Below are 14,806 nucleotides of genomic sequence, written 5' to 3' on the forward strand. Positions count from 1 at the left end.
CCGGGTTTACCGTGGCAGAAGGCCTTTAAACTGTGGCCCTTCCCCACCGTGCCTTTGCGGCGACTGTACCAATTTTAAGTGCGTCCCTCAGCACGTAATCCTGGATCTTGGATTGCGTCAGTCTGCAACACGCAGACGTGGGCAGCAACACTTCAAAGCACTCAGCACTCCCTTTCAGGCAAAACAAGTTGGCTATCAGTCAGACAGCGCTCTCGCCTGCTCCCTCACACACAGGGCGGCCGCTACTTGCCGGTCACCTCGCTTCCCTTTCGCGGTCTCGTGCTCTTCTCGGCTTCTTTCTTCGTTACTGTGGCTTCGCGTCCTGCTGTTGCTCGCTCGCTGCTGCTCCGCAATGTCGATTGGATACAAGGAGTGGGCTAGTCCTCAAATAGGTTTTCTCTGATGGTCGTGGAGCAGCTTGGAGACGAGTGCGAAAAGGCGACTGAGAAGCAAACGAGGGCAACCTGCAAGAAGCTGCTGGGGAATTAGCTCAAATGGTAGAGCGCTCGCTTAGCATGTGAGAGGTAGCGGGATCGATGCCCGCATTCTCCACTCTGCTTTTGGCTCAGGGCAATTCTCCAGAAAGAAACGTGGTCTCACGTGTCACTGAGTTCACGCCAGATGGGTCAAAGCACAGCAAACTTTTTTCTGCCATGTCATAAGCAAGACTTCTTGATTTTTGCAAAGGTGGATATATGAAGTGAAAGAAGCTAAAAGAACGACTTTTTAGCACTGATTCCTTTTCTGAGCATTTAACTCAGCACCTTCGATTGAGCAGACTGATACATACGCTGCCTGCTGCACGAAGAAGGCACTTGCCATGCAAGCCGCCAGGCAGCACGACCAAGTAGGGCAGCTTGCAAGGTCTTTAAATTCATAATGCACAGCTTGCAAAAAATGTGCGAGCCTGATAAGAAGTGAAAGCTACACTCTTGTGATTGTTAGTCACACGCGTTTTCCAGGCTGTAAAGAGTAGCTGGCGGTTCACAGTCTCACAGCGCTGCAGCATGGGCTGGTACTGAAGACGCACAGGCCACTCCATGAGGCCAGATGCGTCAACATGCGCTGGGAAAACAATCATCACACAGAAGCATCTTTGCAGCTTTCCTTTGATAGCTCAGTTGGTAGAGCAGAGGACTGTAGTAGCAATATGCAGCAAGATTATCCTTAGGTTGCTGGTTCAATTCCGGCTCGAAGGAGCTGGTGTTCTTTTGGATTAAGCAGCAATTCACTCAAACCAGCTCTCTTCACTTTATGATGCATCATGTTGCCCTGAAGACGCAGGACACCACTTTTCTCGTCTCAAACCTTAATGCACTCTGCATCCACCTTCACACAGCTGTTATGCTTGAGCATTTGTGTCTGCTCACCAGCAGAGAGTGCCATTGAGCAGCAACACTTCAAAGCACTCAGCACTCCCTTTCAGGCAAAACAAGTTGGCTATCAGTCAGACAGCGCTCTCGCCTGCTCCCTCACACACAGGGCGGCCGCTACTTGCCGGTCACCTCGCTTCCCTTCCGTGGTCTCGTGCTCTTCTCGGCTTCTTTCTTCGTTACTGTGGCTTCCCGTCCTGCTGTTGCTCGCTCGATGCTGCTCCGCAATGTCGATTGGATACAATGCATTGAAGGAGTGGGCCAATCCTCAAATAGGTTTTCTCTGATGGTCGTGGAGCAGCTTGGAGACGAGTGCGAAAAGGCGACTGAGAAGCAAACGAGGCTCAACTGCAAGAAGCTACTGGGGAATTAGCTCAAATGGTAGAGCGCTTGCTTCGCATGTGAGAGGTAGCGGGATCGATGCCCGCATTCTCCGCTCTGCTTTTGGCTCAGGGCAATTCTCCAGAAAGAAACGTGATCTCACGTGTCACTCACTGAGTTCACGGCAGATGGGCCAAAGCCCAGCAAACCATTTTCTGCCATGTCAGAAGCAAGACTTCTTGATTTTTGCAAAGATGGATATATGAGGTGAGAGAAGCCAAAAGAATTTGTACAGTACATTCAAAAGCAGTTCAGTATGTTTAGCTGCGGTCAGCAATCCCATACATTACATTTGGGTGCTGACGGCAGTTCCGTTCTATACATTTCCTTGCTTTTCAGATCAAGTACAATACGGGATACCTTGTAGTACATTCAACAAAATTACATTACATGTGTCACTATACAGTACACGGAATGGGTGACGGTACGTTTACATTTTTTTCTTTTCAACGTGCATTACGAAACAGACCTTACATTGTACATGGCACTACATAGGTGTTTGCAGATCATGGTGCTCCATGTACACGAAAAAGAAGTTGCAAGTACAGCCCGAGGGGAGTTGTGTACTGATTCCTGCCCCCGGGTTTACCGTGGCAGAAGGCCTTTAAACTGTGGCCCTTCCCCACCGTGCCTTTGCGGCGACTGTACCAATTTTAAGTGCGTCCCTCAGCACGTAATCCTGGATCTTGGATTGCGTCAGTCTGCAACACGCAGACGTGGGCAGCAACACTTCAAAGCACTCAGCACTCCCTTTCAGGCAAAACAAGTTGGCTATCAGTCAGACAGCGCTCTCGCCTGCTCCCTCACACACAGGGCGGCCGCTACTTGCCGGTCACCTCGCTTCCCTTTCGCGGTCTCGTGCTCTTCTCGGCTTCTTTCTTCGTTACTGTGGCTTCGCGTCCTGCTGTTGCTCGCTCGCTGCTGCTCCGCAATGTCGATTGGATACAAGGAGTGGGCTAGTCCTCAAATAGGTTTTCTCTGATGGTCGTGGAGCAGCTTGGAGACGAGTGCGAAAAGGCGACTGAGAAGCAAACGAGGCCAACCTGCAAGAAGCTGCTGGGGAATTAGCTCAAATGGTAGAGCGCTTGCTTAGCATGTGAGAGGTAGCGGGATCGATGCCCGCATTCTCCACTCTGCTTTTGGCTCAGGGCAATTCTCCAGAAAGAAACGTGGTCTCACGTGTCACTGAGTTCACGCCAGATGGGTCAAAGCACAGCAAACTTTTTTCTGCCATGTCATAAGCAAGACTTCTTGATTTTTGCAAAGGTGGATATATGAAGTGAAAGAAGCTAAAAGAACGACTTTTTAGCACTGATTCCTTTTCTGAGCATTTAACTCAGCACCTTCGATTGAGCAGACTGATACATACGCTGCCTGCTGCACGAAGAAGGCACTTGCCATGCAAGCCGCCAGGCAGCACGACCAAGTAGGGCAGCTTGCAAGGTCTTTAAATTCATAATGCACAGCTTGCAAAAAATGTGCGAGCCTGATAAGAAGTCAAAGCTACACTCTTGTGATTGTTAGTCACACGCGTTTTCCAGGCTGTAAAGAGTAGCTGGCGGTTCACAGTCTCACAGCGCTGCAGCATGGGCTGGTACTGAAGACGCACAGGCCACTCCATGAGGCCAGATGCGTCAACATGCGCTGGGAAAACAATCATCACACAGAAGCATCTTTGCAGCTTTCCTTTGATAGCTCAGTTGGTAGAGCAGAGGACTGTAGTAGCAATATGCAGCAAGATTATCCTTAGGTTGCTGGTTCAATTCCGGCTCGAAGGAGCTGGTGTTCTTTTGGATTAAGCAGCAATTCACTCAAACCAGCTCTCTTCACTTTATGATGCATCATGTTGCCCTGAAGACGCAGGACACCACTTTTCTCGTCTCAAACCTTAATGCACTCTGCATCCACCTTCACACAGCTGTTATGCTTGAGCATTTGTGTCTGCTCACCAGCAGAGAGTGCCATTGAGCAGCAACACTTCAAAGCACTCAGCACTCCCTTTCAGGCAAAACAAGTTGGCTATCAGTCAGACAGCGCTCTCGCCTGCTCCCTCACACACAGGGCGGCCGCTACTTGCCGGTCACCTCGCTTCCCTTTCGCGGTCTCGTGCTCTTCTCGGCTTCTTTCTTCGTTACTGTGGCTTCGCGTCCTGCTGTTGCTCGCTCGCTGCTGCTCCGCAATGTCGATTGGATACAAGGAGTGGGCTAGTCCTCAAATAGGTTTTCTCTGATGGTCGTGGAGCAGCTTGGAGACGAGTGCGAAAAGGCGACTGAGAAGCAAACGAGGGCAACCTGCAAGAAGCTGCTGGGGAATTAGCTCAAATGGTAGAGCGCTCGCTTAGCATGTGAGAGGTAGCGGGATCGATGCCCGCATTCTCCACTCTGCTTTTGGCTCAGGGCAATTCTCCAGAAAGAAACGTGGTCTCACGTGTCACTGAGTTCACGCCAGATGGGTCAAAGCACAGCAAACTTTTTTCTGCCATGTCATAAGCAAGACTTCTTGATTTTTGCAAAGGTGGATATATGAAGTGAAAGAAGCTAAAAGAACGACTTTTTAGCACTGATTCCTTTTCTGAGCATTTAACTCAGGACCTTCGATTGAGCAGACTGATACGCTGCCTGCTGCACGAAGAAGGCACTTGCCATGCAAGCCGCCAGGCAGCACGACCAAGTAGGGCAGCTTGCAAGGTCTTTAAATTCATAATGCACAGCTTGCAAAAAATCTGCGAGCCTGATAAGAAGTCAAAGCTACACTCTTGTGATTGTTAGTCACACGCGTTTTCCAGGCTGTAAAGAGTAGCTGGCGGTTCACAGTCTCACAGCGCTGCAGCATGGGCTGGTACTGAAGACGCACAGGCCACTCCATGAGGCCAGATGCGTCAACATGCGCTGGGAAAACAATCATCACACAGAAGCATCTTTGCAGCTTTCCTTTGATAGCTCAGTTGGGAGAGCAGAGGACTGTAGTAGCAATATGCAGCAAGATTATCCTTAGGTTGCTGGTTCAATTCTGGCTCGAAGGAGCTGGTGTTCTTTTGGATTAAGCAGCAATTCACTCAAACCAGCTCTCTTCACTTTATGATGCATCATGTTGCCCTGAAGACGCAGGACACCACTTTTCTCGTCTCAAACCTTAATGCACTCTGCATCCACCTTCACACAGCTGTTATGCTTGAGCATTTGTGTCTGCTCACCAGCAGAGAGTGCCATTGAGCAGCAACACTTCAAAGCACTCAGCACTCCCTTTCAGGCAAAACAAGTTGGCTATCAGTCAGACAGCGCTCTCGCCTGCTCCCTCACACACAGGGCGGCCGCTACTTGCCGGTCACCTCGCTTCCCTTCCGTGGTCTCGTGCTCTTCTCGGCTTCTTTCTTCGTTACTGTGGCTTCCCGTCCTGCTGTTGCTCGCTCGATGCTGCTCCGCAATGTCGATTGGATACAATGCATTGAAGGAGTGGGCCAATCCTCAAATAGGTTTTCTCTGATGGTCGTGGAGCAGCTTGGAGACGAGTGCGAAAAGGCGACTGAGAAGCAAACAAGGGCAACCTGCAAGAAGCTGCTGGGGAATTAGCTCAAATGGTAGAGTGCTCGCTTAGCATGTGAGAGGTAGCGGGATTGATGCCCGCATTCTCCACTCTGCTTTTGGCTCAGGGCAATTCTCCAGAAAGAAACGTGATCTCACGTGTCACTCACTGAGTTCACGGCAGATGGGCCAAAGCCCAGCAAACCATTTTCTGCCATGTCAGAAGCAAGACTTCTTGATTTTTGCAAAGATGGATATATGAGGTGAGAGAAGCCAAAAGAATTTGTACAGTACATTCAAAAGCAGTTCAGTATGTTTAGCTGCGGTCAGCAATCCCATACATTACATTTGGGTGCTGACGGCAGTTCCGTTCTATACATTTCCTTGCTTTTCAGATCAAGTACAATACGGGATACCTTGTAGTACATTCAACAAAATTACATTACATGTGTCACTATACAGTACACGGAATGGGTGACGGTACGTTTACATTTTTTTCTTTTCAACGTGCATTACGAAACAGACCTTACATTGTACATGGCACTACATAGGTGTTTGCAGATCATGGTGCTCCATGTACACGAAAAAGAAGTTGCAAGTACAGCCCGAGGGGAGTTGTGTACTGATTCCTGCCCCCGGGTTTACCGTGGCAGAAGGCCTTTAAACTGTGGCCCTTCCCCACCGTGCCTTTGCGGCGACTGTACCAATTTTAAGTGCGTCCCTCAGCACGTAATCCTGGATCTTGGATTGCGTCAGTCTGCAACACGCAGACGTGGGCAGCAACACTTCAAAGCACTCAGCACTCCCTTTCAGGCAAAACAAGTTGGCTATCAGTCAGACAGCGCTCTCGCCTGCTCCCTCACACACAGGGCGGCCGCTACTTGCCGGTCACCTCGCTTCCCTTTCGCGGTCTCGTGCTCTTCTCGGCTTCTTTCTTCGTTACTGTGGCTTCGCGTCCTGCTGTTGCTCGCTCGCTGCTGCTCCGCAATGTCGATTGGATACAAGGAGTGGGCTAGTCCTCAAATAGGTTTTCTCTGATGGTCGTGGAGCAGCTTGGAGACGAGTGCGAAAAGGCGACTGAGAAGCAAACGAGGGCAACCTGCAAGAAGCTGCTGGGGAATTAGCTCAAATGGTAGAGCACTCGCTTAGCATGTGAGAGGTAGCGGGATCGATGCCCGCATTCTCCACTCTGCTTTTGGCTCAGGGCAATTCTCCAGAAAGAAACGTGGTCTCACGTGTCACTGAGTTCACGCCAGATGGGTCAAAGCACAGCAAACTTTTTTCTGCCATGTCATAAGCAAGACTTCTTGATTTTTGCAAAGGTGGATATATGAAGTGAAAGAAGCTAAAAGAACGATTTTTTAGCACTGATTCCTTTTCTGAGCATTTAACTCAGCACCTTCGATTGAGCAGACTGATACATACGCTGCCTGCTGCACGAAGAAGGCACTTGCCATGCAAGCCGCCAGGCAGCACGACCAAGTAGGGCAGCTTGCAAGGTCTTTAAATTCATAATGCACAGCTTGCAAAAAATGTGCGAGCCTGATAAGAAGTCAAAGCTACACTCTTGTGATTGTTAGTCACACGCGTTTTCCAGGCTGTAAAGAGTAGCTGGCGGTTCACAGTCTCACAGCGCTGCAGCATGGGCTGGTGCTGAAGACGCACAGGCCACTCCATGAGGCCAGATGCGTCAACATGCGCTGGGAAAACAATCATCACACAGACGCACCTTTGCAGCTTTCCTTTGATAGCTCAGTTGGTAGAGCAGAGGACTGTAGTAGCAATATGCAGCAAGATTATCCTTAGGTTGCTGGTTCAATTCCGGCTCGAAGGAGCTGGTGTTCTTTTGGATTAAGCAGCAATTCACTCAAACCAGCTCTCTTCACTTTATGATGCATCATGTTGCCCTGAAGACGCAGGACACCACTTTTCTCGTCTCAAACCTTAATGCACTCTGCATCCACCTTCACACAGCTGTTATGCTTGAGCATTTGTGTCTGCTCACCAGCAGAGAATGCCATTGAGCAGCAACACTTCAAAGCACTCAGCACTCCCTTTCAGGCAAAACAAGTTGGCTATCAGTCAGACAGCGCTCTCGCCTGCTCCCTCACACACAGGGCGGCCGCTACTTGCCGGTCACCTCGCTTCCCTTCCGTGGTCTCGTGCTCTTCTCGGCTTCTTTCTTCGTTACTGTGGCTTCCCGTCCTGCTGTTGCTCGCTCGATGCTGCTCCGCAATGTCGATTGGATACAATGCATTGAAGGAGTGGGCCAATCCTCAAATAGGTTTTCTCTGATGGTCGTGGAGCAGCTTGGAGACGAGTGCGAAAAGGCGACTGAGAAGCAAACGAGGCTCAACTGCAAGAAGCTACTGGGGAATTAGCTCAAATGGTAGAGCGCTTGCTTCGCATGTGAGAGGTAGCGGGATCGATGCCCGCATTCTCCACTCTGCTTTTGGCTCAGGGCAATTCTCCAGAAAGAAACGTGATCTCACGTGTCACTCACTGAGTTCACGGCAGATGGGCCAAAGCCCAGCAAACCATTTTCTGCCATGTCAGAAGCAAGACTTCTTGATTTTTGCAAAGATGGATATATGAGGTGAGAGAAGCCAAAAGAATTTGTACAGTACATTCAAAAGCAGTTCAGTATGTTTAGCTGCGGTCAGCAATCCCATACATTACATTTGGGTGCTGACGGCAGTTCCGTTCTATACATTTCCTTGCTTTTCAGATCAAGTACAATACGGGATACCTTGTAGTACATTCAACAAAATTACATTACATGTGTCACTATACAGTACACGGAATGGGTGACGGTACGTTTACATTTTTTTCTTTTCAACGTGCATTACGAAACAGACCTTACATTGTACATGGCACTACATAGGTGTTTGCAGATCATGGTGCTCCATGTACACGAAAAAGAAGTTGCAAGTACAGCCCGAGGGGAGTTGTGTACTGATTCCTGCCCCCGGGTTTACCGTGGCAGAAGGCCTTTAAACTGTGGCCCTTCCCCACCGTGCCTTTGCGGCGACTGTACCAATTTTAAGTGCGTCCCTCAGCACGTAATCCTGGATCTTGGATTGCGTCAGTCTGCAACACGCAGACGTGGGCAGCAACACTTCAAAGCACTCAGCACTCCCTTTCAGGCAAAACAAGTTGGCTATCAGTCAGACAGCGCTCTCGCCTGCTCCCTCACACACAGGGCGGCCGCTACTTGCCGGTCACCTCGCTTCCCTTTCGCGGTCTCGTGCTCTTCTCGGCTTCTTTCTTCGTTACTGTGGCTTCGCGTCCTGCTGTTGCTCGCTCGCTGCTGCTCCGCAATGTCGATTGGATACAAGGAGTGGGCTAGTCCTCAAATAGGTTTTCTCTGATGGTCGTGGAGCAGCTTGGAGACGAGTGCGAAAAGGCGACTGAGAAGCAAACGAGGGCAACCTGCAAAAAGCTGCTGGGGAATTAGCTCAAATGGTAGAGCGCTCGCTTAGCATGTGAGAGGTAGCGGAATCGATGCCCGCATTGCATTCTCCACTCTGCTTTTGGCTCAGGGCAATTCTCCAGAAAGAAACGTGGTCTCACGTGTCACTGAGTTCACGCCAGATGGGTCAAAGCACAGCAAACTTTTTTCTGCCATGTCATAAGCAAGACTTCTTGATTTTTGCAAAGGTGGATATATGAAGTGAAAGAAGCTAAAAGAACGACTTTTTAGCACTGATTCCTTTTCTGAGCATTTAACTCAGGACCTTCGATTGAGCAGACTGATACGCTGCCTGCTGCACGAAGAAGGCACTTGCCATGCAAGCCGCCAGGCAGCACGACCAAGTAGGGCAGCTTGCAAGGTCTTTAAATTCATAATGCACAGCTTGCAAAAAATGTGCGAGCCTGATAAGAAGTCAAAGCTACACTCTTGTGATTGTTAGTCACACGCGTTTTCCAGGCTGTAAAGAGTAGCTGGCGGTTCACAGTCTCACAGCGCTGCAGCATGGGCTGGTACTGAAGACGCACAGGCCACTCCATGAGGCCAGATGCGTCAACATGCGCTGGGAAAACAATCATCACACAGAAGCATCTTTGCAGCTTTCCTTTGATAGCTCAGTTGGTAGAGCAGAGGACTGTAGTAGCAATATGCAGCAAGATTATCCTTAGGTTGCTGGTTCAATTCCGGCTCGAAGGAGCTGGTGTTCTTTTGGATTAAGCAGCAATTCACTCAAACCAGCTCTCTTCACTTTATGATGCATCATGTTGCCCTGAAGACGCAGGACACCACTTTTCTCGTCTCAAACCTTAATGCACTCTGCATCCACCTTCACACAGCTGTTATGCTTGAGCATTTGTGTCTGCTCACCAGCAGAGAGTGCCATTGAGCAGCAACACTTCAAAGCACTCAGCACTCCCTTTCAGGCAAAACAAGTTGGCTATCAGTCAGACAGCGCTCTCGCCTGCTCCCTCACACACAGGGCGGCCGCTACTTGCCGGTCACCTCGCTTCCCTTTCGCGGTCTCGTGCTCTTCTCGGCTTCTTTCTTCGTTACTGTGGCTTCGCGTCCTGCTGTTGCTCGCTCGCTGCTGCTCCGCAATGTCGATTGGATACAAGGAGTGGGCTAGTCCTCAAATAGGTTTTCTCTGATGGTCGTGGAGCAGCTTGGAGACGAGTGCGAAAAGGCGACTGAGAAGCAAACGAGGGCAACCTGCAAGAAGCTGCTGGGGAATTAGCTCAAATGGTAGAGCGCTCGCTTAGCATGTGAGAGGTAGCGGGATCGATGCCCGCATTGCATTCTCCACTCTGCTTTTGGCTCAGGGCAATTCTCCAGAAAGAAACGTGGTCTCACGTGTCACTGAGTTCACGCCAGATGGGTCAAAGCACAGCAAACTTTTTTCTGCCATGTCATAAGCAAGACTTCTTGATTTTTGCAAAGGTGGATATATGAAGTGAAAGAAGCTAAAAGAACGACTTTTTAGCACTGATTCCTTTTCTGAGCATTTAACTCAGGACCTTCGATTGAGCAGACTGATACATACGCTGCCTGCTGCACGAAGAAGGCACTTGCCATGCAAGCCGCCAGGCAGCACGACCAAGTAGGGCAGCTTGCAAGGTCTTTAAATTCATAATGCACAGCTTGCAAAAAATGTGCGAGCCTGATAAGAAGTCAAAGCTACACTCTTGTGATTGTTAGTCACACGCGTTTTCCAGGCTGTAAAGAGTAGCTGGCGGTTCACAGTCTCACAGCGCTGCAGCATGGGCTGGTACTGAAGACGCACAGGCCACTCCATGAGGCCAGATGCGTCAACATGCGCTGGGAAAACAATCATCACACAGAAGCATCTTTGCAGCTTTCCTTTGATAGCTCAGTTGGGAGAGCAGAGGACTGTAGTAGCAATATGCAGCAAGATTATCCTTAGGTTGCTGGTTCAATTCTGGCTCGAAGGAGCTGGTGTTCTTTTGGATTAAGCAGCAATTCACTCAAACCAGCTCTCTTCACTTTATGATGCATCATGTTGCCCTGAAGACGCAGGACACCACTTTTCTCGTCTCAAACCTTAATGCACTCTGCATCCACCTTCACACAGCTGTTATGCTTGAGCATTTGTGTCTGCTCACCAGCAGAGAGTGCCATTGAGCAGCAACACTTCAAAGCACTCAGCACTCCCTTTCAGGCAAAACAAGTTGGCTATCAGTCAGACAGTGCTCTCGCCTGCTCCCTCACACACAGGGCGGCCGCTACTTGCCGGTCACCTCGCTTCCCTTCCGTGGTCTCGTGCTCTTCTCGGCTTCTTTCTTCGTTACTGTGGCTTCCCGTCCTGCTGTTGCTCGCTCGATGCTGCTCCGCAATGTCGATTGGATACAATGCATTGAAGGAGTGGGCCAATCCTCAAATAGGTTTTCTCTGATGGTCGTGGAGCAGCTTGGAGACGAGTGCGAAAAGGCGACTGAGAAGCAAACGAGGCTCAACTGCAAGAAGCTACTGGGGAATTAGCTCAAATGGTAGAGCGCTTGCTTCGCATGTGAGAGGTAGCGGGATTGATGCCCGCATTCTCCACTCTGCTTTTGGCTCAGGGCAATTCTCCAGAAAGAAACGTGATCTCACGTGTCACTCACTGAGTTCACGGCAGATGGGCCAAAGCCCAGCAAACCATTTTCTGCCATGTCAGAAGCAAGACTTCTTGATTTTTGCAAAGATGGATATATGAGGTGAGAGAAGCCAAAAGAATTTGTACAGTACATTCAAAAGCAGTTCAGTATGTTTAGCTGCGGTCAGCAATCCCATACATTACATTTGGGTGCTGACGGCAGTTCCGTTCTATACATTTCCTTGCTTTTCAGATCAAGTACAATACGGGATACCTTGTAGTACATTCAACAAAATTACATTACATGTGTCACTATACAGTACACGGAATGGGTGACGGTACGTTTACATTTTTTTCTTTTCAACGTGCATTACGAAACAGACCTTACATTGTACATGGCACTACATAGGTGTTTGCAGATCATGGTGCTCCATGTACACGAAAAAGAAGTTGCAAGTACAGCCCGAGGGGAGTTGTGTACTGATTCCTGCCCCCGGGTTTACCGTGGCAGAAGGCCTTTAAACTGTGGCCCTTCCCCACCGTGCCTTTGCGGCGACTGTACCAATTTTAAGTGCGTCCCTCAGCACGTAATCCTGGATCTTGGATTGCGTCAGTCTGCAACACGCAGACGTGGGCAGCAACACTTCAAAGCACTCAGCACTCCCTTTCAGGCAAAACAAGTTGGCTATCAGTCAGACAGCGCTCTCGCCTGCTCCCTCACACACAGGGCGGCCGCTACTTGCCGGTCACCTCGCTTCCCTTTCGCGGTCTCGTGCTCTTCTCGGCTTCTTTCTTCGTTACTGTGGCTTCGCGTCCTGCTGTTGCTCGCTCGCTGCTGCTCCGCAATATCGATTGGATACAAGGAGTGGGCTAGTCCTCAAATAGGTTTTCTCTGATGGTCGTGGAGCAGCTTGGAGACGAGTGCGAAAAGGCGACTGAGAAGCAAACGAGGGCAACCTGTAAAAAGCTGCTGGGGAATTAGCTCAAATGGTAGAGCGCTCGCTTAGCATGTGAGAGGTAGCGGGATCGATGCCCGCATTCTCCACTCTGCTTTTGGCTCAGGGCAATTCTCCAGAAAGAAACGTGGTCTCACGTGTCACTGAGTTCACGCCAGATGGGTCAAAGCACAGCAAACTTTTTTCTGCCATGTCATAAGCAAGACTTCTTGATTTTTGCAAAGGTGGATATATGAAGTGAAAGAAGCTAAAAGAACGACTTTTTAGCACTGATTCCTTTTCTGAGCATTTAACTCAGCACCTTCGATTGAGCAGACTGATACATACGCTGCCTGCTGCACGAAGAAGGCACTTGCCATGCAAGCCGCCAGGCAGCACGACCAAGTAGGGCAGCTTGCAAGGTCTTTAAATTCATAATGCACAGCTTGCAAAAAATGTGCGAGCCTGATAAGAAGTCAAAGCTACACTCTTGTGATTGTTAGTCACACGCGTTTTCCAGGCTGTAAAGAGTAGCTGGCGGTTCACAGTCTCACAGCGCTGCAGCATGGGCTGGTACTGAAGACGCACAGGCCACTCCATGAGGCCAGATGCGTCAACATGCGCTGGGAAAACAATCATCACACAGAAGCATCTTTGCAGCTTTCCTTTGATAGCTCAGTTGGTAGAGCAGAGGACTGTAGTAGCAATATGCAGCAAGATTATCCTTAGGTTGCTGGTTCAATTCCGGCTCGAAGGAGCTGGTGTTCTTTTGGATTAAGCAGCAATTCACTCAAACCAGCTCTCTTCACTTTATGATGCATCATGTTGCCCTGAAGACGCAGGACACCACTTTTCTCGTCTCAAACCTTAATGCACTCTGCATCCACCTTCACACAGCTGTTATGCTTGAGCATTTGTGTCTGCTCACCAGCAGAGAGTGCCATTGAGCAGCAACACTTCAAAGCACTCAGCACTCCCTTTCAGGCAAAACAAGTTGGCTATCAGTCAGACAGCGCTCTCGCCTGCTCCCTCACACACAGGGCGGCCGCTACTTGCCGGTCACCTCGCTTCCCTTCCGTGGTCTCGTGCTCTTCTCGGCTTCTTTCTTCGTTACTGTGGCTTCCCGTCCTGCTGTTGCTCGCTCGATGCTGCTCCGCAATGTCGATTGGATACAATGCATTGAAGGAGTGGGCCAATCCTCAAATAGGTTTTCTCTGATGGTCGTGGAGCAGCTTGGAGACGAGTGCGAAAAGGCGACTGAGAAGCAAACGAGGCTCAACTGCAAGAAGCTACTGGGGAATTAGCTCAAATGGTAGAGCGCTTGCTTCGCATGTGAGAGGTAGCGGGATCGATGCCCGCATTCTCCGCTCTGCTTTTGGCTCAGGGCAATTCTCCAGAAAGAAACGTGATCTCACGTGTCACTCACTGAGTTCACGGCAGATGGGCCAAAGCCCAGCAAACCATTTTCTGCCATGTCAGAAGCAAGACTTCTTGATTTTTGCAAAGATGGATATATGAGGTGAGAGAAGCCAAAAGAATTTGTACAGTACATTCAAAAGCAGTTCAGTATGTTTAGCTGCGGTCAGCAATCCCATACATTACATTTGGGTGCTGACGGCAGTTCCGTTCTATACATTTCCTTGCTTTTCAGATCAAGTACAATACGGGATACCTTGTAGTACATTCAACAAAATTACATTACATGTGTCACTATACAGTACACGGAATGGGTGACGGTACGTTTACATTTTTTTCTTTTCAACGTGCATTACGAAACAGACCTTACATTGTACATGGCACTACATAGGTGTTTGCAGATCATGGTGCTCCATGTACACGAAAAAGAAGTTGCAAGTACAGCCCGAGGGGAGTTGTGTACTGATTCCTGCCCCCGGGTTTACCGTGGCAGAAGGCCTTTAAACTGTGGCCCTTCCCCACCGTGCCTTTGCGGCGACTGTACCAATTTTAAGTGCGTCCCTCAGCACGTAATCCTGGATCTTGGATTGCGTCAGTCTGCAACACGCAGACGTGGGCAGCAACACTTCAAAGCACTCAGCACTCCCTTTCAGGCAAAACAAGTTGGCTATCAGTCAGACAGCGCTCTCGCCTGCTCCCTCACACACAGGGCGGCCGCTACTTGCCGGTCACCTCGCTTCCCTTTCGCGGTCTCGTGCTCTTCTCGGCTTCTTTCTTCGTTACTGTGGCTTCGCGTCCTGCTGTTGCTCGCTCGCTGCTGCTCCGCAATGTCGATTGGATACAAGGAGTGGGCTAGTCCTCAAATAGGTTTTCTCTGATGGTCGTGGAGCAGCTTGGAGACGAGTGCGAAAAGGCGACTGAGAAGCAAACGAGGGCAACCTGCAAGAAGCTGCTGGGGAATTAGCTCAAATGGTAGAGCGCTCGCTTAGCATGTGAGAGGTAGCGGGATCGATGCCCGCATTCTCCACTCTGCTTTTGGCTCAGGGCAATTCTCCAGAAAGAAACGTGGTCTCACGTGTCACTGAGTTCACGCCAGATGGGTCAAAGCACAGCAAACT

The 14,806-nt window shown here is 49.7% G+C and overlaps 7 non-coding genes across 7 annotated transcripts; all 7 read left to right on the forward strand.

Annotated features, from left to right (window-relative positions):
* Window positions 1-1,106: 1,106 nt before the first annotated feature.
* trnay-gua (transfer RNA tyrosine (anticodon GUA)) lies at window positions 1,107-1,199 on the forward strand. The gene is made up of 2 exons: window positions 1,107-1,143; window positions 1,164-1,199. It is a non-coding gene; the product is annotated as a tRNA-Tyr (tRNA).
* A 2,240-nt stretch (window positions 1,200-3,439) lies between these two features.
* Window positions 3,440-3,532, forward strand: trnay-gua (transfer RNA tyrosine (anticodon GUA)). Its single transcript has 2 exons — window positions 3,440-3,476; window positions 3,497-3,532. It is a non-coding gene; the product is annotated as a tRNA-Tyr (tRNA).
* Window positions 3,533-4,683: 1,151 nt separating this feature from the next.
* Window positions 4,684-4,776, forward strand: trnay-gua (transfer RNA tyrosine (anticodon GUA)). The gene is made up of 2 exons: window positions 4,684-4,720; window positions 4,741-4,776. It is a non-coding gene; the product is annotated as a tRNA-Tyr (tRNA).
* A 2,240-nt stretch (window positions 4,777-7,016) lies between these two features.
* Window positions 7,017-7,109, forward strand: trnay-gua (transfer RNA tyrosine (anticodon GUA)). Its single transcript has 2 exons — window positions 7,017-7,053; window positions 7,074-7,109. It is a non-coding gene; the product is annotated as a tRNA-Tyr (tRNA).
* A 2,241-nt stretch (window positions 7,110-9,350) lies between these two features.
* On the forward strand, window positions 9,351-9,443 carry trnay-gua (transfer RNA tyrosine (anticodon GUA)). Its single transcript has 2 exons — window positions 9,351-9,387; window positions 9,408-9,443. It is a non-coding gene; the product is annotated as a tRNA-Tyr (tRNA).
* A 1,160-nt stretch (window positions 9,444-10,603) lies between these two features.
* Window positions 10,604-10,696, forward strand: trnay-gua (transfer RNA tyrosine (anticodon GUA)). The gene is made up of 2 exons: window positions 10,604-10,640; window positions 10,661-10,696. It is a non-coding gene; the product is annotated as a tRNA-Tyr (tRNA).
* Window positions 10,697-12,936: 2,240 nt separating this feature from the next.
* trnay-gua (transfer RNA tyrosine (anticodon GUA)) lies at window positions 12,937-13,029 on the forward strand. Its single transcript has 2 exons — window positions 12,937-12,973; window positions 12,994-13,029. It is a non-coding gene; the product is annotated as a tRNA-Tyr (tRNA).
* The last annotated feature ends 1,777 nt before the right edge of the window (window positions 13,030-14,806 follow it).

This window comes from Pristiophorus japonicus, unplaced genomic scaffold, assembly GCF_044704955.1.
Source record: "Pristiophorus japonicus isolate sPriJap1 unplaced genomic scaffold, sPriJap1.hap1 HAP1_SCAFFOLD_429, whole genome shotgun sequence".
NCBI lineage: Eukaryota > Metazoa > Chordata > Chondrichthyes > Pristiophoridae > Pristiophorus > Pristiophorus japonicus.